Below are 25514 nucleotides of genomic sequence, written 5' to 3' on the forward strand. Positions count from 1 at the left end.
TCACCATGTTGACAGACACAAGATAGTTCACACGAAAGAGTATTCTGTAAATTGTAAACAATATTTGTATGATGATAATACGACTAATGAAAAAAATGATATGATAATTTGACAAAGCAAGTAATAATTACAACGTGACTGGGTAATGGTTTGCAATAAGTTATTAAACAAATGTTGCGATGGATTGTTTAAATACAATACAAAAGACACGAAAACAAAACAAATGTCATATAGAAATTGAGGACTCTACCTTTCAAAACGTATTCTCTTTATTTTGATACAATAGAACCAACAATTATGTCATATAAGTATTATAAACTGAACAGAAGTTTTTTTTTTTAATTATACTTCAGTTACATTAATGTCAGCATAGAAAATAAATCGCCCTGCACAAGAGAGTGTGAAGCATCAACATTTTAATTGATACGATCCTTTTAGACATGTTATTACAGGTGACATTAACATCGTTTAAGACCAAGAGACTAAATTTCTTTTTTCTGAAAGAATAGTTTATGGCCAAACTAAGTAGAAATTCGTCTAAATTCAATTTAATAAAAAATAAAATTATAACACTTATCGTTATCTTGATGACATTTTTACTTAAATAATCAAGATTACGATAATTATCCCGCGGAAATTCACCTAAGGACACTGAATACAATATAAACAGTTATACTTCGTCAGTTATATTTTTGGATGTATTGGTTTCACAAAATGTGTTATTCATAAACGTACAAAAAAAATCCAGTAATTATGTATCACTATACAGTAATTAAGTGTATGCTGACGGAGCGCATGTCTGGTGTACCAAATTATAATCCTTGTATATTTGGTGAGTTTTCATTAACACTTATGATACTACGTCCTGTCGAAATTTATATTTTTGCATTGCAAAAGGCCCTGCTTTTCCCATATGTTTTATGACGTCTTTTCTTAATCACACTAAATTACATTGCAGTGTATATACGTACAGATTTATATTTTATTGGAAAACTTTATTTATGAGTTGAAATTAGCTTTGCACTGACGTAAAGTCACTGCAAATTCACTTAGATAAACAGGTTGTAATTTTTGTCCTTTTGTTGTTAAAATACTGTACTCCTTGCGATCTGGTGATTCAATCCCTTTCATACATATATTGAATATGTGTTCTTATGTTGTGCTGTTTCTATACATCATTGTCACAGTTTTAATTCTTTGGTCTGGCTGAATTAGTTTATACTGTCCTTACAGTTCGGAAGTGTTGCGTTATTTTGCTAGAATATGATTAAAATATAACTTGTACATATTTAAATAGGTTGATTAATGGCGTACAAACCAAATGAAAAATCACAAATGCACTCGAAACTCAAAAAGGCATAAAACGCCGTCTTATGTCAAGAAAATTGGAGGCGGAAATAAAACAGCAGATACAAAACCTTTTTAAAATGCTGTCTCGTGTTAATTTTAAAATCGGCTTCATTGTAATTTAGGAACAATTATAAAAATGACACAGCAATGTTCACATAGTATACAATATAACCTAGAAAATTAGGGTTATCTCCCCTCTCTCTAGCACTCTTATCTGTTTTTTTTATTGTATTCTTAAACATATGACATGCATATATTTGTTTTTGGCGTGTTCGAAGCTCACAGTTGGAAGTATAACATGATTTCATATACATGATATATGAAATGTAACTTAATTTTAAGGTAAATTTCAATTTAAAATCGACAACTGAATATATGCAACAGTCAAGTTTAGTTATTAAATAACTTTTGTCCCTACATGAACCCCCTTTTAAGCTTTATGGTTGCCTCGATAGCGCCACCATAAAAATCAAAATAGTTATTTTTTTTTTCATGGGATAAGATTAATTATGTTAACTGTTTGAATGGATGCACTTTTAACAAAAGCGTTTACTTTTATACCAGAATTTATGAGTAATAAATGTGTTTGTTGACGTATCTCAATTGTTTATCCTTATCAACATAATATATTTTCCTTTTAACATGAAAAACTATTTTACCCAGTGCCTATACCTATCCACGTAAAAAAAGAATGACCTCTTCCGGGACATCCAAAAATTTAGATGAAAGCCTTCATGACCTGATTGCAATCAAAAGTAAATATGTTGTTGACGTACTCACGTTAACAGGCCAAAGCTTATATTCTCTTATTTACTTGTAAATATTGACGAAAATTAAGTGATTGATTGTTATTAGCAAAGAACAAATACCAAAACTTATATCAAATAAATCGGAACACTCACCTTTTAATTTGTTACGATACATTTGGAAATTATATTGATTTAATCTATATTTGGAATGAATTGGCAATACGTAGAAATATAGAAATGTGTTTTCCAGTGAAATCGATAATGTAAATAGATTTACCTTTGAGCGCACGCTATATCATGTACAACTGTCCATCATTGCAGGTGAAAGATAATATTGTGATGCAAAGAAAAGACGTCAACATGGTCAAAGAAATAGGACTAAAAAAGGGGAGAATATTTTTCATCTCGAAAAGGCTTTCGAATCACAAAGAAGCATTTGTGTAGTATGAAGAATTACTTCATTTTGTTTAAATTTTTTGTTTACATTATAACATTAACGGTACCAATTTCATTGAACAAGATGCGAATTTCGACACGTATGTCTCTTCGATTATGATCAAGGCATTTTAAAAATCCAAAACTCATAAGAACGGAAGAGCCGAAAAACTAACGAAACAAAAGAAAAACCAAGCACGTACAAGGAATCAAAGCTTTGTATGACAAAAATTATATCCTTAGTTTAAAATGATTTCGTTTTTCATGCCATTACCAAAGTAATGGGTACTGAACTTGTGATACCATCGGGATTTAGCAGTCCACTAGCAGATGTATCTAATCAAGTGGAAGTTTTAACATTTACGGTAACAATTTTATTGCACAAGACACCTCTAACTAACTGATACAGTTTATGTTACAGTAAAGGTTTGGTTCATTGTTAGAAGCCACTCATCTTTGTTTCAGACTGATGAAAAGCGGTTCAGAGGCATTATGTTATAAAGTATTATTTTCAATTTATTGTTTGTTCTTTTTTGATATTTGTCTCACTGGCTATGATACGATATCTCCTTTTTTTATAAAGCTATAAGTTTGATCAACATTTAAAATATAACCATATGGGACAGATAATGAGTTCATTATGTAATGTCAAAGACAAAGTACAACCCAAAGGATTATATATGCCAGTGAAAACCTATTGCTTTGAACACTACTTTGACACGATATTTTTGCATTCGATCAATTTAAATGTTATTCCACGAAGATACTAGACTTATAAGCACACGAAACTGTTTGTTGTTATTAAGCATGTTTAATTTGATTGTTATATATTCGAAAGCGCGACATAACATTGTAAAAAATTTAAAGTACACACAATACGCTTTTACAATGTAAGTGATATTGAAAGACGTTAAGTCATACGTATCCCATCTCATCTTATTTATATCATAAAAGAGGTGAATTTGGAATTGAGTTAAAAATACATTCGGTAACATTTGTAACAGGTTTGACCTTTAAATGTACTTTATTAATTGCAGGTGAACATTTCACCAACCTTGAAAGATATTATTAAATGAGTCAATTTAGTTTGAACGTTTGCTTAACGAATATCATAAAGGAGCTGATATTTATTGAAAGCAGGACTCAAACAAACGAGTTAGGTAGTTATGGACTTTTTTCACCAATGTATTGACGATTTAAATTAAAAACACCTATATATTGAATTAAACCTATATATAAAGACACCTATATATTAAATTAAACCTTCTTATTTTATATAAAACATGGAATGCTACCAAGAAACATTGACATTATCTTATCAGGTAGTAAGATGCTAATGAATCAGATTTTGACAGACGCTTCAAATTAGGAATGGATCACATTTAATTTTTCTAGCAGAAATGACATAGAACATATTAATAGAAAAAAAAAAAAAGAAATGCGTTTACGGACATTTACAAATAACAAAAAAAAATCAAATTAAGATAAAACATGTATAATAAGTCCTTCGTGTATGTTATGCCTTCTTTTGGTTAGATACAGTGAAAATTTGTTTTCCGAAATACCAATTTATTATCAACACATACATATGTACCTTCTTAGAAGGGAACAACAGGCGAACGTCTCCACGTCAATAAACAGATTGTGCTGGATACGATTTTATTTTTACCCAGTGCTAGTAAAAGAAAATAATTCTTTATATATTTCGTCCAAAGCGTGTTGATGCTTACTTTCATCGGGAACGCTCATACCCAAACATTTGAAAGCAAAGGATGCAAAACAATGTACAAGATTTTAAAGCTATATGACGAAAAGTGACACAAAAAAAAAACACTTAAAGGACTAACATTCCTCAAGCAGTAATATCGAACTAGTTTAATTAAACGATATGAACTTTTAATAAATTTCATGCGACCTTGTTATGTTGTTTATACATTTTGTCTTTTAATCGTTTTTAATTTTTTGCAATGATATGATCAGTTCGTTTTCGACTGATCAGTTTAAATATTCCTTGATATGTTTCGCTTCTCTGTAATCATCGCAATGGCCAATTTCGTGTTTGTTACAATTACAAACCGTTATGCATATTTAAAAACAATAATAACATTCCAACAGCTACGAAAAGTGGGAACAAAATTGCCCCATTTTATTTGAACTTTTGCCTCCTTCACAAATGTCAATTATAAAGTCGCTGACATTTGGAAAAAGTAGACATTTACAAAATAAAGAGATGTTTAAAATATTGATAGGACTTTTTTTGTTTCTGTATAGGTAAGTTGCAACCCATTAACTATTTACCTTCAAATCAAAGTTTTTGTTAAACTTTCTTGATTTACATATGAACATTTTAATGTTTATATGAAAAAAGCTTGAAAAAATCAGAGATGAATAATAATCTCATTGGATACTTTCCTTTAATACTAACAAATTTAAAACGGGAAATTGACATGACTCTTTACATGTCTTTCAATAAATACGATTAGATATGAATAAACTCATGATAGATACCAGGATTTAAAATTTTGTACGGCAGACGCGATTAAAGGCCTTTTTATTGTTTTTTACTTAAGAAATAAAGAAGAAGGAAAACTGATATGATTTAAAAAGTATAATGTTTTAAATGGGATTTACAGCTGTTACTGAGATGTTAGTAAAACACATTGGTGTTGGTTTTGCTTACTTTCAGTAGGATAGGAAGCAGAATTCGTCATTCCTCAATGTTTAGGTGTATTTTTCTGTACCGATACGCCTGACCTATAAAAGACACTTGACAATTAAGAACGGCATGTCTGAAAGAAGCTTCCACATAAATAAAGATATTGTGACAGACATCTGTAGGTAAGACAATCGTCATGTTCAACATCAAAAAGAGATCAATGTTTAACAGTAGTAAATAAACCAATCTTACTTATTTTATCCATTTTGGTAGATGATGGTAATAGCTGTTATTTTTTGTGAATTTGTGCAAACTCTTTGCAATTAGGCTACTTTAAAAATTGTTATACATATTGTTCAATCATATGTCCAGTGCACGATGTCTTGTCGATATTGTCAACATCGCAATGTCTACTTTATCGTGTCATTATTGTGTTTACATTGTATCCTTTCTATATATTTGTTCTGTACCTTTGTGTTTACATCGTTCACATCGTATACATCGTTATGTTGACAATATCGTGTCAACATCGTGTTTATGTTGTATATATAGAGTCTATACCTTGTTGTTTACATCGTTCACATCGTATACATCGCTATGTTAACAATATCGTGTCAACATCGTGTTTATATTGTATATCGAGTCTATACCTTTGTATTTACATCGTTCTCATCGTAAATATCGTGATGTTGACAATATCGTGTTTACATCGTTTACATCGTCAACATCGTATTAATGCTGTGTACCAAGTCTATACCTTTGTGTTTCCATCGTTCACATCGTATACATCGTGATGTTGACAATATCGTGTCAACATCGTGTTTATGTTGTATATAGAGTCTATACCTTTCTGTTTACATCGTTTACATCGTAAACATCGTGATGTTGACAATATCGTGTATACATCGTTCACATCGTTAACAATATCGTGTCAACATCGTGTTTATGTTGTATATAGAATCTATACCTTTCTGTTTACATCGTTTACATCGTATACATAGCAATGTTTACAATATCGTGTTTATATTGTATACAAAGTCTATACCTTTGTGTTTACATCGTTCACATCGTATACATCGTGATGTTGACAATATCGTGTCAACATCGTGTTTATGTTGTATATAAAGTCTATACCTTTCTGTTTACATCGTTCACAACGTATAAACCCTAACCCGGGAATGTCACATTATATACCCTGTCTGAAACCCGAATTACACATATATTTCTGATTATCCCTGCCTTTTTTTTTTTACCAATACCAGGTATTTGTTAAAAATTCACCACGCAGTATATATATTCAGTACATGTTTATTATTTCGTAATACTTTGTGTAATTCTTTTAAATACAAGTTTTCAATCTTCTCAATTATTTTTTTTTCATCATTAATATTTTTCAATAAAGTTTTTAGATTTCATGTATACCGTTTGTATTTTGTATGTATTTTTTCTAACAACAACAAATACTGAAAAAAACAACTTGATATTTTCCGCATCTGAGAAGGATTTTATAACGTGCTGTAAAAATAATTCTATCATAAATTCAATAATTTGTAATAGCACTTTAAGACATTACTTAAGCATTGAATGTGTAAATAGTGTGGTTTTAAATTAAAAACATATTATTGACGGATACACGTCATTATTTTCCCTCTGAGAGCCTCTTACATTCTTTAAGTGTTCTGCATAGTAATGTTTGCCTTGATGACGTTGTTGATGTTTCAATTAGGGTAAAAAATGTAGTATATACCCCGCCAGTTTCCTGAATATATACTGACATCTCCGTGTTGTTATCCAATTACAAAAATTGACACATTTGTAATCCATAATATATCGTTAATAAATTGTAATATATCGATGTAATAACATAAACGGTACCAATTTTTCTGTACCAGATGCGCATTTCGACAATAAATGTCTTTTCAGTGATGCACGAGGCCAAAATATTTGAAAATCCAAAGCTTATTAAAAAGATGAAGAGCTATAAAACAAAAGGGACAAAAAAGTAATCCAAAGCCGGGCAAGGAATCAGAGCTTTGCATGGGGGAGATACATTCCTTAATTTTGAATAATTTTTAAAATTTTGTAACAGCAAATTTTAATAACACAAAATCCGTGTTTTCATGCCAGTACCGAAGTACTGGCTACTGAGCTAGTGATACCGTCGGGGACTATCAGTCCACCAGCAGAGGCATCGACCAAGTGGTAGCAATAACATAAACGGTACAAATTTTTCTGCACCAGATGCGCATTTCGACAATAAATGTCTCTTCAGTAAACGATGTAAACATTTTATTACATTTCAAACATTATAAATAATTGACACCATCGTGCACACTACAATGCAAACGATGTAAACACGATATTGATAATACATTATATACATCGCGATGTTAACGATGTCAACGATGTACACAGTATATAAGAGTTGTTACAAGGTAAACGATGTTGACTATATATCTTGTTAACATTGTTAATATCGCAATGTAAACGATGTAAACACTACATCGTTACTACATCGTAAACATCGCGATGTATACGATGTAAACGATGTAAACAGTATAAAACAGCTTTTCCAATGTTAACGATGTTGACACAATATAGTGTTAACATTGTTGATATCGCGATGTAAACGATATAAACACAATATTTTTACAACATTGTATACATAGCGATGTTAACGATGTCAACGATGTAAACAATATATAAGAGTTCATACAATGTAAACGATGTTGACACGATATCGGTATCGTGTTAACATTGTAAATATCGCGATGTCGACAATATTGTTTTAACATTGTGTACTGGACATGGATGGTGATGGACGCTGAACCATTGATGTTATTTGTTTGTTTGTTGATGTTTTGTGTCGCAATTGTATTCTCAACATTGTACATTCATATACTTATCAAATAAATTGCTCACGCTACTAAGGCATATGTTAGCGATGGTAGTCTAACGCCTTCTTAAACAACATAACATTTTTACAAGGTAAGTTAAGAATACAAGTAAATCTATAAATGTCGTTTCATTACAGTTGAGCATTTCAACATGTATAGATTCCGGTGTGCCTACAACATGTGCAGCTTACACCAAGTTATATAGAAGCTTCCAGAATGTAGTCACGGTTGCTTGCCATAAGAACATCCAAGGTTTTTGTATTTATTCATAAAAAGTCTCTTACATTTTATTAATATATATATTATTTTGTTGTTGTCATTGAAGCACAGTATAAAGTTAGGATATAAATTAACATTAAACTATTAAAATTGTTCGACGCATACACACTATAAATACCATAAGTATTTTATCATAAAACATCGAAATATGACTATTTGCGACTAGAAATTTATAATTGATACCCAATATTGCAATAAAATCTTTGCATGCATATTATACAATAAATAGACTAAAACACTGAGACACATATAATTAAGGTTGTGTTAATAAATAACCATCATTTTATTGTAGATATAATGGTTGTGGTAGACGGTTTCAATGATCGTGGCCCTGAACAGGAAGACTTTATGAATTGCATGGGAAAAAATGAGAGAGAAAAATCTGTCGATGAAAATAAGTGCAAGTAGAATTTTCAATACTTTATTCCTTGTTTAATGTTGATTGGTGAAAGCGGGGTAAATTTGAGATATATCTTTAAAGCAGGAATGCATGAATAAACTATATTGCTAAATTAAAGAAAAAACGATTTGTATTAGTAAGAAGCTCAAAATATGTTATGCAATTTTTTTTAACGAACGTTTCAGTGACCTTTAATAGCAATGACCGTTTCCCTATGTCTGTTTGCATTAACAAGAGTCACAAGATACCAAAATGACAATCAATAATACGTCGACGACAAACCAACAACACTATGACAAAACACGAGACACGTATAAAAACACATATTGAAAACAAAGACTGAACAACACTAACCCAACAAAAATTGGAGTAATCTAAAGTGCTCAAGAAGGGTACTCAGATGCTTGTTAACATGTTGCATCACTCGCTTAGTTCAAACTTATATAAAAATAAGGAGATGAGGTATGACTGCCAATGAGACAACAATCCAGTAAAGTTAAAATAAAGTGGACGTTAGCAATTATGGACAACCGTAAGTACACATTTGGTCTCATTCTGCGATGCAATTCATTTTGTGGCTACGACAATTGGAAATACACATGCTTCAAACGTTACAAATATGTTTGATTTGAAGTTTGCGTCATATGAATAAAGCAACAAGTCAATCCGAGGAAGAGCACGTTGGAATGCCGATTGTCTGTTGTCTGTAAAAATACATATGTTCCTCAATTAAAAAATAAAGAACGTAATTTTCAGACTTGTGTTTAAATCAAAATGGTTGTTTATTTCGTCCGATAACTAAGTTACTATTTTTTTGTCAAGGAAAATCCAAAAAAGGAGGTCAATAAAAACTGACAAAATCAAGTGTTATCAACCAAAGGAACGAGTGAAAAACAACCGTCATATTCCTGACTTGGTAATGACATTTTCCGAAAAAAAAACAGATGGGTTAAACCTTGTTTTATAGCTAGCTAAATCTCCCACTTGTATGACAGTTGTTTATAGTTCTGATATATTGATAAATCTGTGTGAGTAACCCAAACAGACAGCTGTTAATTTCTATGTCATGTGGTCTCTGTTTGAAAGTTGACTCATTGGCAATTAAACCACACCTTCATATTTTTATATAAAAGGTGCATGTGACATTAGTTGAGATACGGCAACTAAAAATGTGTATTCTCCGTGTTGAAGACCGTACTTTGACCTATAATGGTTTACTTTTATAAATTTTGACTTGGATGGAGAGTTGTCGCATTGGCACTCATACCACATCTTCTTATATATAATCACAGATATACAACAGAATTGACTACAATATCAAAACAAACATACAAATATATCTTTCAAAAACGGCAACAAAATAATGTAGTTGATTGCAAATTTGACAATGACGTCCACAAAACGTTTTTGTAGGTGACAGTATACTGACAAAGATGCCGATAATTTTTTGTTAGCAAATTATTCAGACCATGATCTGTATTTACAATACAGTATGAAAAGTGAAAAAAACGCACATAGTGAAAAATATGCAAACGGTTAAATAACAAAACATGACTGTTTTTAGAATTAGATTTTGAACAGAGATTAACTTTTCGCTATCATAGTGTTTCTATTGATTAAGATAACCAATAAATTCATTTTCAAATTCATTGTTAATTACTTAATACTGGTAAAGGCATCAAATACAATCTATGTAATCTGTCGACAATGTATATAATTTGTTTGTCGCTCTTTTGGGCTGAAATGAAACATTTGATAGTGGATATCGATAATTTAATGTAATTTTTTTGGGTGGTGTTAATTTTTGCTATTAAATTAAATATCACTGAACTGCTCGATGTTCGACGTTCTACTAAATGTAATTTGTACGTTTTTTCACTGAATATATTTGTATTTATATCGCGTATTGTTACTGTATATGACGTGGATAATTGGATAATTGGAAAAACTTTAAACTACAGTGAAACTAAGGTAATAATATCCTTTAAAAGTTGGAATAAGCTTTGGTTTACCGAATGCGTTAGCTTTTTCTATACTACAGGTCGCACCTGACGTGTTTAATGTTGCAAACACAAATTTGATCTAGCGTATAAGAACGCATGTTGACCCCTAGAAACATTTTATGTATTTTGAAATCATTTTTTCATTGGCGGTTACTCTAGATCTCTATCTAATGATAGTTTGCATTCGTTTAGTATGTTACAGAAAGTGAAGACATGCAATCATGACTACTTTAGCTCTAGGAGTGCTGATGCTGTGTCCATTATTGACAGTTATATAGACCAATACAACGATGACATCTGCTATTTGCGTTCCTTTTCAGACGGAGAAGAATAGAAATTTACTTCCTGAATAAAACATTTTTGAATTGAATGTCTTTTCTTTAAAATGAAAAACAAAACCATAAACTGGAATCAATATAAAGGATATTAACTACCTTTGAGTGCAATCGCTGTGTTCAACGGTACTTCTTATTCAAATAATATGGTAAGATTTTGTATTCGAGAAATGAAAATGTAGGACTGCCACACACAATTCAACAAAATTCAGTATCTAAAACGAATGTTTATACTTAAGATCTGATGTCTTACTGGTATTTTTAACGATATTTTTAACGAAAGACGGACAAAATATCTAAGGTGAATAATATTCAATGATTATATTCAAATTGAACAACAATTCATTATTCCAATGTCGGTAGAAGAATTGTTGTAAAATGATATTTAATTGCATTCGTAGACATTTCTCAGGACAAAATTTGAATTTTGTAGCTACATATATTGTTTTATTTTTATTTCATTCTTTTTTAATATATAAAAGGCGTTGTCAATAAAAACAAACATTCATAGATATGGAAATAGGTATGTACATTTTCGTGGAAACTAGTCAAATTTGTACAACACTACATAGATAGCAGAAATTACCAACTAACATTTGGCAGGACAACAGACAATGGAAAACATCAACTATAAACACATCGACTAATGGAGAGAAGAAAAAAAACGGAATAAACACAAACGAAAAAACAAACATGGCAGAAAATCATGTCTTTCTCAGAATGGTTATGACGTCTTAATACTAAATCCATTGGATGAACTAACTGATATTTTAATCTTTGTTTAATTTGTCGGTATTGACTCTGAACTCGATTTCCGTATCAGCCAGTGAGGCACACACACAACAAATCTTTATCCCCAACGCAATCTGTACATGCCTCTCCAAAGTCAAGAGCTTGTAATTCAGTCGTTGTCGTGTGTTGCTATATATATATATGTTAAATTTGTTTTTCGTTTATATTTTTGAACACTTTTGAAGGCAATCCGATGACCAATGGTTAAATCACTTTTATGTCATTTCTGCTCTGGTGGACAGGTGTGCCATTGACAATATCATATATTCTTTTTTTATATACAACAGTGTTAGAGAGAGCCTGAGTCACGAAAAATTATCTTTGATTGAATGTTCCAGATCGCCTTAATCGTGAAAAAAAATTAACTGATATAATATGGCTTAGATACGCAATACAGTATGTATAACTCACCTTAACCTCTATATTAGCTCCAAAAAATATATGAAAGAAAAAGAACTCCAAAGTATGATAAAAATGGGGGAATTCTAAAAAAAACTGTATAAATTAAACGTTCGACTATATCAACAACGGAACGAATGGAAAACAACTGTTGTATTCTTGACTTGGTTTAGTCATTTTCATAAGAACGTTTATGGTTAAACCTCGTTTTATAGCTAGCTTAACCTCCTATTTTTTAATATTCACAATACAGGGCAAGCAGGAAGTGCTTGAGTTATCTGTTGCAATGTTACAGTTGTTGCTTTTCAAGTTATTATCTTGCAAATAACGATAATACTTTCCATTTGTTTAGGAGAAACATTTCGTTTTTTTTAAATGTTTGTCAAGTTTTCATTGACATTTTCATCTCAATGCAAGATACTTCATTTGCCCTTATCAAACACAAATTTCAGGAGAAATACCACCGAGTTTCAACTCCTTCTGGTGAAAAGAAAAATACATAACACCGAGGAAAATTCTAAACGGAAAGACCCTAAGCAAATGGCAAAATCAATCGCTCAAAAACATCAAACGAATGGATAACAACTAACATAATCCTGACTTGATACAGGCATTTTCTTATGTAGAAAATGGTGGATTAAACCTGGTTTTATAGCTAGCTAAACCTCTCATTTGTATGACAGTCGCATAAAATTCCATTATATTGACAACGATGTGTGAACAAAACAAACAGACATAATAGGTAAAAATGTCAAAAATAGGGGTACAGCAGTCAACATTGTGTTATAATCTTAATCACTATAAAAACAAACAAATATGTGAACAAAGAAAAACAAAAAGACTTAGAGAAAGCACATTAGCAACACGAAGGACAATAATAGAAAAACTTACCATAGCACAATAACACAATGACGGGATGTATAAGTACCGAGCCACGTCAAATGGATATTACCAAAAATAGACTAAACAGTAAAAGAAATAATTTACAAAGACAAATAAAAGAATTCTATAACATGTTATTAAGATAATAAACAACGTCAGTACCTAGAATCAATATTTCAAGACCATCGTGTATTATTTGTGAAGTTGATACAGAATATTTATCAACAAGGTCTTGGTATCTTCCGATGAACTTTTTTAGAAAAAGTAAATTTGACCTTAAATGCATTTGGCTTTTACATTAAGTTTTTCTGTGGACATATAACTTTTCAACTGTCTCGGTTCGTGGCTTACAAAACTACGTCATTGAGCGTTCCTGATGAAGGTTAGTCCGGTAAAGCGATTCAGACATATAAAATTGATAAAAGGTTAATTTTTTTTATAGCACTGTGTCAATTCCGCTACTGGTGGACTTTCAGTCCCCGAAAGTATCATCGGCTAAATTATTCGGTACTGACTTCATGTACAACAAAACTTTCTACAATTGTTCTTTTATGAATTTATAAATCATTAAGAAAATAAGGTTTCAACTCCAACAGGTAAAGTTGGCCTTAAATACGGATTTGCCTTTTTTCAGGTTTTTTTTTAATTTTATAGCTCTGCAACCGTTTCGCTTTCTTGGCTTTTAAATATTTTGCATGTGAAGTACCTGGTGACGTATAATCCAGAATAGCATTTCGGACGCATGCAGTTTAAAAAGTGTTGTTTTATTTTTTTTTTACTCAGATAATTATGAGAGGCTTGGCAATCATTTCAACCGTTTCTTTTAGTTCTAGTTTGCAAATGAAGAGCAAAGAGGATAAGGGCTTAAAACAAAAATCATCATTTGTGAGTCTAATTCCTCCATTAGTTAAGTATACAAATTTAAACATTGGTGTGATGGTTTTTCTCTTTTGAATTGTCTTAAATTATTTCATCCCGGGGCCTCTTTATAAGTTTCAGTATGGTCAGGCTTTGGTAATTGTTGATCGAATGAAGAACAAACGGTAAACTATATTCGTTTACATCCTCGTCTTTTTGTCACTTTTGGATAGTTTCCTCATTAAAAACCGCACACCATCCCCTCTTTATCATTTTTATGTATTGTGTAATATGTTTACATGGAAATGATAGTACTATATAACGTTTTGTCATAATCATCTCAACAATTTAAAACGGCCAAGTAAAACATAGGAAATTCCTATATATAGTTTAAAATGAATAAATGAGTGTAATACAGATTACGGCCCACCATAGATGTTAAATGTTCTACTTTCGTTTCAATGTTTTTTGACAAAACTATTTAAAACATGGCGGCTCGATTTCCATTGTTTGGTAAGTTGATTTAATCAGTGCTACATTGTCGAAATTTTTTTTAAAGATACATACACACTTATAATTATTTAGACCTTCTTAATAGCTTCGAATTCTTTGTTATATACATAATTATCTAAATCTATTGTTCATGTTGTTGTAAATGTATCCCGGTTCACAAAATAATCATATTAAAACAATTTAGTTTTTGTGAAGTCCATTATATAGAAATGTATGTTTACATACATATGTTCAGGACCATATAAGTATTTGGACCAGACGCGTATGGTCATGACCATCTGCGTATATACTCATATGGTCCGACCATATGTGTATGGTCCGAGTAATTAAGATAACGTTGAAAAGGTGTCACATAAATTAAGAGTTTCTAAAAATGATTTTTTGACTTATTCAATCACATGGTAATCATTGTTACACGAATAATTTAATAAAGTGAATATTACTTACAAGTAGGATAACAATAAAACAACTTTTACATGGTCATTATCGATTTGTTCGTAAGAAACGCAATGTGTCGACTTTAGTCCGGAACATGTATACAATTTCGAGTTCATTTGTTATGGATCGAACGGTCTTTGGATGACTTTGTTACCATTCACAGACCAAAATATATTGTTTTGCAAACAATATTATTTATTTAGTTAAAATGTCAATCGCCATAAGTAACAAAATCAATCTTCGTGATATGAACAATACAACAATGTAATAAACACTGGATACACGTATAAATTAGGACACTGATCGGTAATAGTAATAATAAATAATGAAATTGTTCCGGAACTTGATTTTTTTTTGTTATATAAAAGTACTCTGATGAACGATTACGAGATGAAATGGCAAATACACAACAACACAATTAGTACACACCAGTAAATATAACTTATAACTTACCACAACATGCATAATGCATTCATTGACTTTTCCAAAACTGTCAGTATCCGCGTTCGTTGTTGTGTAAAACTATATTTTAGTGTTTGAATGCATTAACTTTATTACTTTTTGTTATATTGATCCTTTAATAAATTGATTTTAAATGCTCCAAGTTGTTTGAAGCATTTCGTTTTCACATTTTTACATCGACTTTTGACCGTTCTATACAAAGTTTAAGCATCTTTGAAAGGATTCATCAAGAGAGTTCTTAAATATGGTAGGTCTTTCATCTTGAATAGGCCTTCTTAATTTGATTGATATCTCCATGGTCAAGAATAAGATAGAAATATGATGAAAATAAGACACAAAAGAGGGCCATCGAAAATTGTAAAAAAAACCGAACAAATTAACAATAAACTGACGAAAAAGGAAACGGCAATTAAAAACATTACATATACTAATAAGGAAATAACAGAATGAACTCCATTAAAGACTTGTAGTGCTATGAAACATTTTGATACAGAAACAAAAGATGTGATGAGCACAGGAAATTAAAATGTATTGGTTGTGTGTGAATATGAGACAAAAAGCCACCGAAAATTGAAAATCTATCAAAGGAATAGGTTTGGAATTTAACTCGTCAGATATCACAACCGTACAATTAAACCTAAATTGTAAAGGATTTTATTGATTGCATATGTGGTACAAACAAATAGAAACTTAATAAATATTCTACAATAAAAAGCAAGCACAACGCGTCAAAAATTACCATCACATACTCAACCACAGAGATATGGCATCACAACACCTTATACAGGATTTAGACATATTATACAAGCTTGGTTTTATCTATTGTTTTACTATAATAGAAAAAGATATAAAGAAGTCTCAATGTAACTCTCGGATGAAGGACATCATTAAAAGCACTGTTCATTTGATGCAAGCTTTGTTAAATGCGGTTAGAGATTGTATATCATAAATCAATAAACATATCCCCTCTACAAGTGCTTGCTTGTTGTCGAAACAGTTCAACAACAATATAAAAGTACATTGTAGATGAATCAAATGACAGCAGAGTAAAAGAAAATGTTCAAGTGAATCCAGTAGTTGCCCCAGCCACTGAAAACAAAGTCAATTCAAAGAAACGATTGGTTGGTAAGTGTACGCAAATATAAAATAAAGAAAATTATTACATATATGTAGCGGAATACAGATTAAACTACAACCAGTGCATGTAAGGATGATAACTATTGATTTTTTTAACCATTTATTGATTGATTATTGTTTGTTATTCACCGCTTCAACGCAAAAAGGTTAGATCGCGGTGCGTTTTTATTGAAACGATTTTCCTAAAAAGAATCAGCTCGTAACTGTAATATCTTTTAAAGCACTTACAGTTAATAATGATACCGAAAGTTGAAAATAACAACCAACACCTTGGCAAGAAAGGTGAAAAAAGAATTTTGCGTCAATAAAACAATAAATAGAACTCTCACTATTAGGCAACAAGATCCCCCCAAAAAATCAATTAAGCTTATATGTGAGAAAGGAAAATACTTTATTTTCCTATATTAATATCCGAGCCTTTAAACTTTAAGGTAATTCGTTATTTTGTTTTTTTTGTATCTTTTAGCGGCACTCGTAAGTCGAAAACCAACTGCACTATTTACAACCACATGATTGATGCCACTACTGTCCCCAAGGTTATCACCTTTCAAGTACCCAAGACAATTCTTTTGTGAACAAAATATCATTGATACGATGGATTTTGTTGTTGTTGATATTGTTTTTTTTTCAATATATCCCATATCCTGTGTTCTTGTATTGTAATCATTTAAACCAATAACAATACAACAAAGCATAGCTAACATTAATATTTGGCCAAAACGTTTTGAAATATTGTCTGGTTTTCAATGAATTTTTTAAATTCTACTGATGGTTTGAACGTGTTACGTAGTAGTGAGCATTCATAAGAAACGTTAAACACAAAGTTATTACTAATTTGCAGAAACATTAGACGTTCAAGATTCAGGGAATGAGAGGAAAAAATTACAACATGGTGATGATATAGGGAAGCATAGTTACGAAGTGGTTACATACTTTTTCGTGAAGCATACTGCCTTGTGATAACTATTTGAAACTAATCAAATATTGGTAACAAGAAACCTTGATGATTTGCAATATATCATCCTTGAAAACAAACCCATTTCTTAGACATTGATTTGAATTAGCTTTGCATACATTTGCATTGTTAATATTTGTTCTTGATAAATCTGTGTTACAACTTGGTTTTAACGGTATATAGCAATAACATACACGGTACAATTATTTCAGCTCCAGATGCGCATTTCGATAATAAATGTCTCTTCAGTCATGCTCGAACCTAAAAAGATGAAGAGCTGATGAACCAAAAGAGAAAAAAAATAGAACCAAAAACAAAATTGTATTGCCAGACAAAAGTGTGAAAACCATTATTCTGAATAGCTCGTTGAATATAAGTGAAAAAAAATATCTGCTTTTCCGCAATTTAACCCTGAACGTATCAGAAAAGAATAATAGAAAAAACCCACTTTAGTATGGTTGGTAAGATAGGAAGTAAATCCTACAAACCTTTGCAGAAAATAATTTTTGTTGACGGTATATAAGTGAAATAATGCATATTTGTTCTTGTGGTATAATACACCTCGGGATTTTATATGACAAGGAGAGGCGAAATATACCAGAGGAACATTCAAACTCATAAATCGAAAATAAACTGAAAACGCCATTCCAAAAAAAGCAAAAGGAAAAATGACAAACAATAGTACATAAAACACAACGTAGAAAACTAACGATTCAGCAACAAGCAATACCTAAAAGTATGCATTTTCTATAGCTCAATTTAAATTAATTTCCGAACATTTTCAACAGTATATTTTAATGACACAATATCCGTACCTTCATTTCCAACCAAAGTACTGGCTACTTGGATGGTAATACTCTCTGGTCATAACAGTCCACTAGCAGAGGTATCAACCCAGTGATAGTAATAACCTAAACGGGACCAATGTTTCTGCACAAAATGCGCATTTCCACAATAGATCGCTCATCAGTGATGCTCGAGGCCAAAATGTTTAAAAATTCAAACCTTATTAAAATGATTAAGAGCTGATAAAACAAAAAGTACAACAAGAAGGTAGTTAATTCGGGCAAGAAATCATAATTTAATTTTATTTTCGATAAGAACTTTAGTGAATTATATATATATATGCATATGCCTTCTGTCCGAATGAAACAATATCTGAGTAAAACGTGTCAGTCAGTCATACAATTTCCCGTCAAAACGCAAGGAAATATGTTTGTGCTTTTATATGAACCCACATATATCCGAAAAGTAAACCGCACGCTAAATTACCAACGTTTCAGTACTCCTTTAATTCAAAATGCCGTTTGTTTAAACGAAAAATGTTGCAAATAGAATAATATCTTCTTAGAAACTTGCACTAACGATAAAAAAAAAAGGTCTCGATTATAGCCAATATGACTACTATACTTCTGTTACTTCTGATAATAGAATATTAATGAGTCATAAGTTATAAAGTAAAGTCAATTTAACAGATTATCATATTTCCTTCAAACGATTGTCTTCGTAATTAGATGTTAAAATATACAAGAACGAAAATTAGATTCCAAAGCAATGGAATGTTAAACCAGTTTAATTCATTTTTTTAGAAACAGAGGAACCAACTCAAAAAAGTTATATTAGACTTCGAAAATACCAAGAAGAGTTAGCAGAGAATGCACTTCAAGGGAGAAACACCATAATTTGTGGAGTGACGAATGCTGGAAAAACAATTGTTGCCTTCCATATAATCGATGAACATATCAGACGAAATCCAAATGGTATGACCCTTAAATTACAATTTTTACTGCACTAATTTTGCTTGTTCGAAATGATTCACATATTGACAGTTTATTATTGCTAATGTTCATTTACATTTAAACTCTTGGTTTAATAAAGAAAAAACAATATTGGGTAGTTAGAATTTAACAACGCAACTTCAAACTATTTATATAATAACTAATCGAAGAATTCAAATAGAGAAAAATATTCGACGAGTGACCAAATAACACATTAATTCACGAATGCGCGTAGCGCATGAGTTAATTATGAGTGTTGTTCGGTCACGAATTAAAATATTTATCGATATCAAAGTAGAAAATGTAAGGAACTATATATTTTTTTTACGCATCCACAATTTGTTTTGATCCGACGTTATCGACGTCTTGACAACGCCTATTGATGTATGACTTCAGAGGAGTGAAATAACCACGTTTATGTCAAATGTGAAATTATCGGTTTTTATTTGGCTGGGAAATCTATGCTATTCATTGCAACCAATGTAATAATGTAATATACTCACATGGAAGCATGCATATAGTTTTACACTAGTCATTTTTGGGGCTCTTTATAGCTTGCTGTTCGTTGTGAGCCAAGGATCCGTGTTGAAGACCGTACTTTGACCTATAATGGTTTACTTTTACAAATTGTGACATGGATGGAGAGTTGTCTCATTGGCACTCATGTCACATTTTCTTATGTCTATATATATATATATAACAATTCATTATTCTAGCCAAGGTTGTGTTTATGGCAAACACCAATCCTTTGTTAGATCAACAATACAAAAAGGCCTGCGACGTCCTAAAGCATTTGCAGGTATATTTGATAACAATATTTTAATTAACATTCTCCATTGAGTAACATCCTTTTAACTATTGAAAACTAGATACTGGTTAGAACTGCTAGAGGAATGTTAAAATGTTTAAAATGTATGAAATTTCAGATATGCATGGAGAAAAATCAAAACCTTCACGGCTATTTTTATATTTGCAGTTGCCTATATAAACAGAAAAACACACAGCATAAAACATCGTGTTGATTGATAATTTCTTATTCCAATTATAAGTTATTCGGATTCTACATTAATGCAGGCGTATTCAAATGACGTCAATTACGAACTGATATTCAGAGGTCAACACAACAATAAAAGACAGACGTCTTTATAAAATGCCAACCTTCAAATCACTCTTAATCTGAATTTCCTTCTTCCGTTAGTAATAACAACATAATAAAATGTGATAACTGATAACCAAACACGATTTTGTTTAATTAAACAAGCATTGGAATACGCTTTTTGTATTACGGATAACATAAGTATTTCCTTAATGCATGCCCTTCGCCTGTCATCAAAATTAGCGGTCTAACAAAAGGTACATAATAAAACACATTGTTTCTATAATGACGGTTTAAGAAATACAAATAAAAAATAAACTATTCCATATCTATGAATGACGCAGTTAATGAAAGGAAGAACAATTTTGTAATATAAGGGCATGAAACTATGCAGTACAACATTGCTAAATCGTTTATTTGCCTCAATTGAATTACACATTAATCCGACATAAACAGTCACGACGAAATGATAGTGTGCATTGCCAATGGTAAACCTTTTAAGAGATTCAATGGTGATAATAAGGAAACAAGTTTTTGTCTTTCCTGAAAAAATAAATAAGCGAATTGATGCAGAATGTCAGACGCAATGATTGAACAACTACAATGAGAAAATAAACCTACTCAAATAGTTTATAAAGCCGAAACATTGACAACAAATGTTTGCAGTTTATGTCTTAACAAAAGTAAAGTCGTATCAAGCAGGTTGAATATACTACCTTGTATTAGATTCCCGCTGAATAAGTTGTACTTTCATAACAGATATATGTACTATGTAATAAAACAGTGTAATTTTCCCTTGACTATTCACACATTGTTGTCAATATAATGGACTTAAATTCGACTGTCATACACGCCAGAGGTTTAGCTAGTTATAAACCCAGGTTTATTCCACCATGTTTTACATAGGAAAATATCTGTACCATGTCAGTAATATGACAGTTGTTTTCCATTCGTTTGATGTGTTTGAGATTTTGATTTTGCCATTTGATTATGGAATTTCTGTTTTGCATTTTCCCCGGAGTTCGGTATTTTTGTTTTTTTACTTTTCGTTCAAAGTGTGCGAATCCAAAGGCTGTTATAAAACACTGGAATTCACAAAATTAAGATTACAATATATTTAAAACACAATTTTTTGTCTTTATATTTTCGAAAAATCAAACATTGTTCAGCGCTAAATCGTAATTAGGAAGAACATAACTCTTTTGATATGTTTTATTGATATTTTTGGTATTCAAACTACAGTGCATACAAACATTGTTACAAGACATACTTGAATAATATATATGACATTTTGACTATGCAACTAAGAAATATAGAGGATTAACAAAGCTTAGTAGTGAATAAACAGTAGATGATACTATCTTAAGAATACTTGAGAGTTCATTAGATATACAATCATATTCAAAATAAATTAAAAATCCATAACTTACCCCTATGTGTCGACAAAATGACTCGTGTTTGTCTTCAGAAAGATATAAATATTCTAAAATTTCCAAATGTCTCTTCAGAAAAAGTGATTCCTGCACAGATATTAATAGTCTGTCAAAGTGTGTGATCTTTACATAGTTGATGTAATACTTTTCCTGTAAAATACAATAATTACACTGTGTTTATTCAAAATTATTTTAACTCCAAAAACATAATAACACCAATTAGAAAATTATCTCAAAGATTTTTTTAAGAAAATAATTATTAGAGTCTATTCAAGTGAAAGGTTTAGCTAGCTTTCAAACCAGGTTAAATCCACCATTTTCGACATAAGAAAATGCCTGTACCAAGTCAGGAAAATGACAGTTGTTATCTATTCGTTTGATGTGTTTGAGTTTTTGATTTTGCCATTTGATTAGAGACTTTTCTTTTTTGAATTTTCCTCGGAGTTCAGTATTTTTGTGATTTTACTTTTTTCTGTGTATATTTTATATTGAAAAGATTTTAAGCAAATTGTGAAGGAAGAAAATACCATCAAGGCATTTATATCTTCTATGCGCTGTTTTCTTTCAGGAATCTAACGATATCCAGACGTTTCTGGTCGGGCAAGATAACACAGACGAGTCTGCACGACTGCAGTTCGACAAAGGTCGCCTATTTTTTATGACGCCTCAATTGTTAATGAACAAAATAAAATTGGAGGAAAAGTTTCCTGTTCCAATAAATACATTTTCCATGTTAGTTTTTGATGAGTGCCATCATGTTCATGGAAAAACATCATATAACGAAATAATGGCTACTTATCGGAAAGCAAAGAATGATACACAGGAAATGAAATTGCCGCAGGTATGCATACATTGTCAGTTTATCGTCTTATGAGTTTGAATATCCCTTTGGTATCTTCCGCATCTATATTATTAACGTATTTCTCTTTTTCTTATAAAATCCGTCCAGAGCACCAAATATCATGCCCAGTTTAGATAGGGATACGTGTCTCTGAGTCCTTAATTTTCTATGTATTGTTTGGTGAACTTGTTCGTTTTCTCGTCGTTTTTCGTCTTATACTGTGGCGTGGTCAGTATCATTCCTTCTTGTGAATTTTTCTCTTTAGTATCTTCTGCCTCCCAATTTATATCTGTGTGCACATCATTTCAGATAGTAGGTTTGACGGCCTCTCCAGGACCAAAAGCTAAAGATGTGTTTTCAGCAAAGGAACACTTGATCATGGTCATGACACAAATGGATGTAGCACATTTGTCTACAGTTCGTAGGCATAGAGAGAACCTTGAAAAACATACCTCTGTGGCGATACAAGGTAAATACACGGTTTATTTCCCTGTCGATCAGCTTTCCACGTGATTCAGGTATGAATTTTTTTTTCACAAAGAAAATATGATCTTATAGTTATTGATCTATGCTCCATACCATATTTTGCATAAATTATTTCCTATAGAATGCTAATTGTGTGGAAATTTACCGAATTACCGATGAAAATCAGAAGACGAAATCCGATACAAGATAAATTAAAGTCATCAATATCCTATGTTGAAAAAATGTTTCAGTCTGTAAAGGGTAAGTATGGATTCCATTGAATACATAATATAGTTTTCCAAGAATGCAAATAGAACTGCTATCTCATCTCCGTTTAATTGGTTACTTGTTTTCCAAATATTATTTACATGCATACTTCCAGTAGCAAGATTGTCAGTATACTACATGCAAATGATTTCGACACTTTTATCGACATATATATCCGGTGTCGTATATCGTGTATATTTCAACGTTATAATACTAAGAATCCGTATTACTATTTACTCGAAAATTAACACTTTTATATACTTTTTTAAATTAAAGTTTGTTATAGCTACATTTGTAAGTTAATAAAGAATATCATATAAGTTTGGGTTTTCCCGTTAATTTTGGTTTTGTTGACGTGAACATTAAATATATCAGTATTTTATTGATTTTCAGTTCAGCAGTTCCTGCATATCAAAATACAAGATATACATCTCGTGCAACGAAGCCTTAACAACCCTCCTTTCAATAAAATAGAACAAACATACGTTATGTGGATAACAGAAACTAGACTGAAGGTGGAGACTATCTTGAATAAAGATGAATGTGTTCCAAGACTGCTATTGACATACTTACGTCATTTAGAAGTGAGTAGTCTATATATCTCATTTTATTTTCGTTGTGTATCACTGCCACGTTCTATATGTGTCCGTTCAAAGCCAGGAGACTGCAATTAAAATGTTGTCGTTTTTTGTTTTATTTGTTTTTCGTTTCGTTTTTTGTATATCAGTTCATAAGTTCCTTACATTTGTCATTTCGGGATCTTTTATAACTTTCTAAGCGGTATTGGTTTTACGAAGGCCGTACGAAAACTTCATAGTTGCAAACTTCTACGTTATTTCGTCTCTGGTAGACAGCTGCCTCGTTGGCATCATAACACTTCTTCCTATTTGTTATTGCTGTCTAAAATAACAAAACATAGATGATTCCTTTCGTTAACAAGGTGTCAGGAAAGATACGTCGATTTTTTTTATCGTCTTCTGGCTTTCGTCTTTTGTGCGTGCTTTTTTGCATCTTTACTCTGAATGCACAATTTTAACAATGCATGGAAGAAAGAAACGGATCACAACCAAGGCAATTTGTATGCAGGGAATTTAAAAAAAAAAGAAAAAATATTCAAAAATTGAAGAACATTGATAATTGGGAGAATCATCGTTCCTTCGAAAAAAGTTAAATCACAAAAATACAAAACTCCGAGGAAAATTCAAAAAGGAAAGTCCCTAATCAAATGGTAAAATCAAAAGCTCAAACACATCGAATGGATAACAACTGTCATATTCCTGACTTGATACAGGCATTTTCTTATGTAAAAAATGGTGGATTAAACCTGGTTTTAAAGCTAGCTAAACCTCTCACTTGTGTGACAGTCGCATCAAATTCCATTATATTGACAACGATGTGTGAACAAAACAAACAGACACAATAAGTAAAAATGTCGAAGTTTATTTTGTTCCAATCAAATCTTTGAAAAATTACTGTCCACTTTACCTTTTAAATTTTGTAGCCAATTGAAGTCAAATTATTTAAAAGGATTGAATGAACTAGTCTCTAACAGTGTACAAATTCATTTATGGACGACTACATTTTATGACCTCCAGGGGCAATATTTGATTCTGATCGGCTTATTTCGATAATAATGTGTTTCTGCAACTAAAAAGAGAAATAATTATCCAATGGGTCATTCGAAATGTGCAATAGTCCAATAAAATTGAGAATGGAAATGGGGAATGTGTCAAAGAGACAACAACCCGACCATAGAGCAGACAACAGCCGAAGGCCACCAATGGGTCTTCAATGCAGCGAAAAACTCCCGCATCCGAAGGCGTCCTTCAGCTGTCCCCTTAACAAATCTGTATACTAGTTCAGTGATAATGGACGTCATACTAAACTCCAAATTATACACAGGAAACTAAAATTAAAAATGATACAAGACTAACAAAGGCCAGAGGCTCCTGACTTGGGACAGGCACAAAAATGCGGCGCGGTTAAACATGTTTTTTGAGATCTCAACCCTCCCCTTTACCTCTAGCCAATGTAGAAAAAACAAACGCACAACAGTACGTACAGTAAAACTCAGTATAAGAGAAGTCCGAGTCC

General features: G+C 31.4%; 1 protein-coding gene across 8 annotated transcripts in view; it reads right to left on the reverse strand.

Annotated features, from left to right (window-relative positions):
* The window catches only part of LOC127725357 (2'-5'-oligoadenylate synthase 1A-like), a 308747-nt gene that overhangs the window by 194945 nt on the left and 88288 nt on the right, over positions 1–25514 (reverse strand). The gene's annotated exons all lie outside the window — the stretch shown is intronic.

The sequence above is a fragment of the Mytilus californianus genome, unplaced genomic scaffold (assembly GCF_021869535.1).
Source record: "Mytilus californianus isolate M0D057914Y unplaced genomic scaffold, xbMytCali1.0.p SCAF_15, whole genome shotgun sequence".
In the NCBI taxonomy this organism is placed as follows: domain Eukaryota; kingdom Metazoa; phylum Mollusca; class Bivalvia; order Mytilida; family Mytilidae; genus Mytilus; species Mytilus californianus.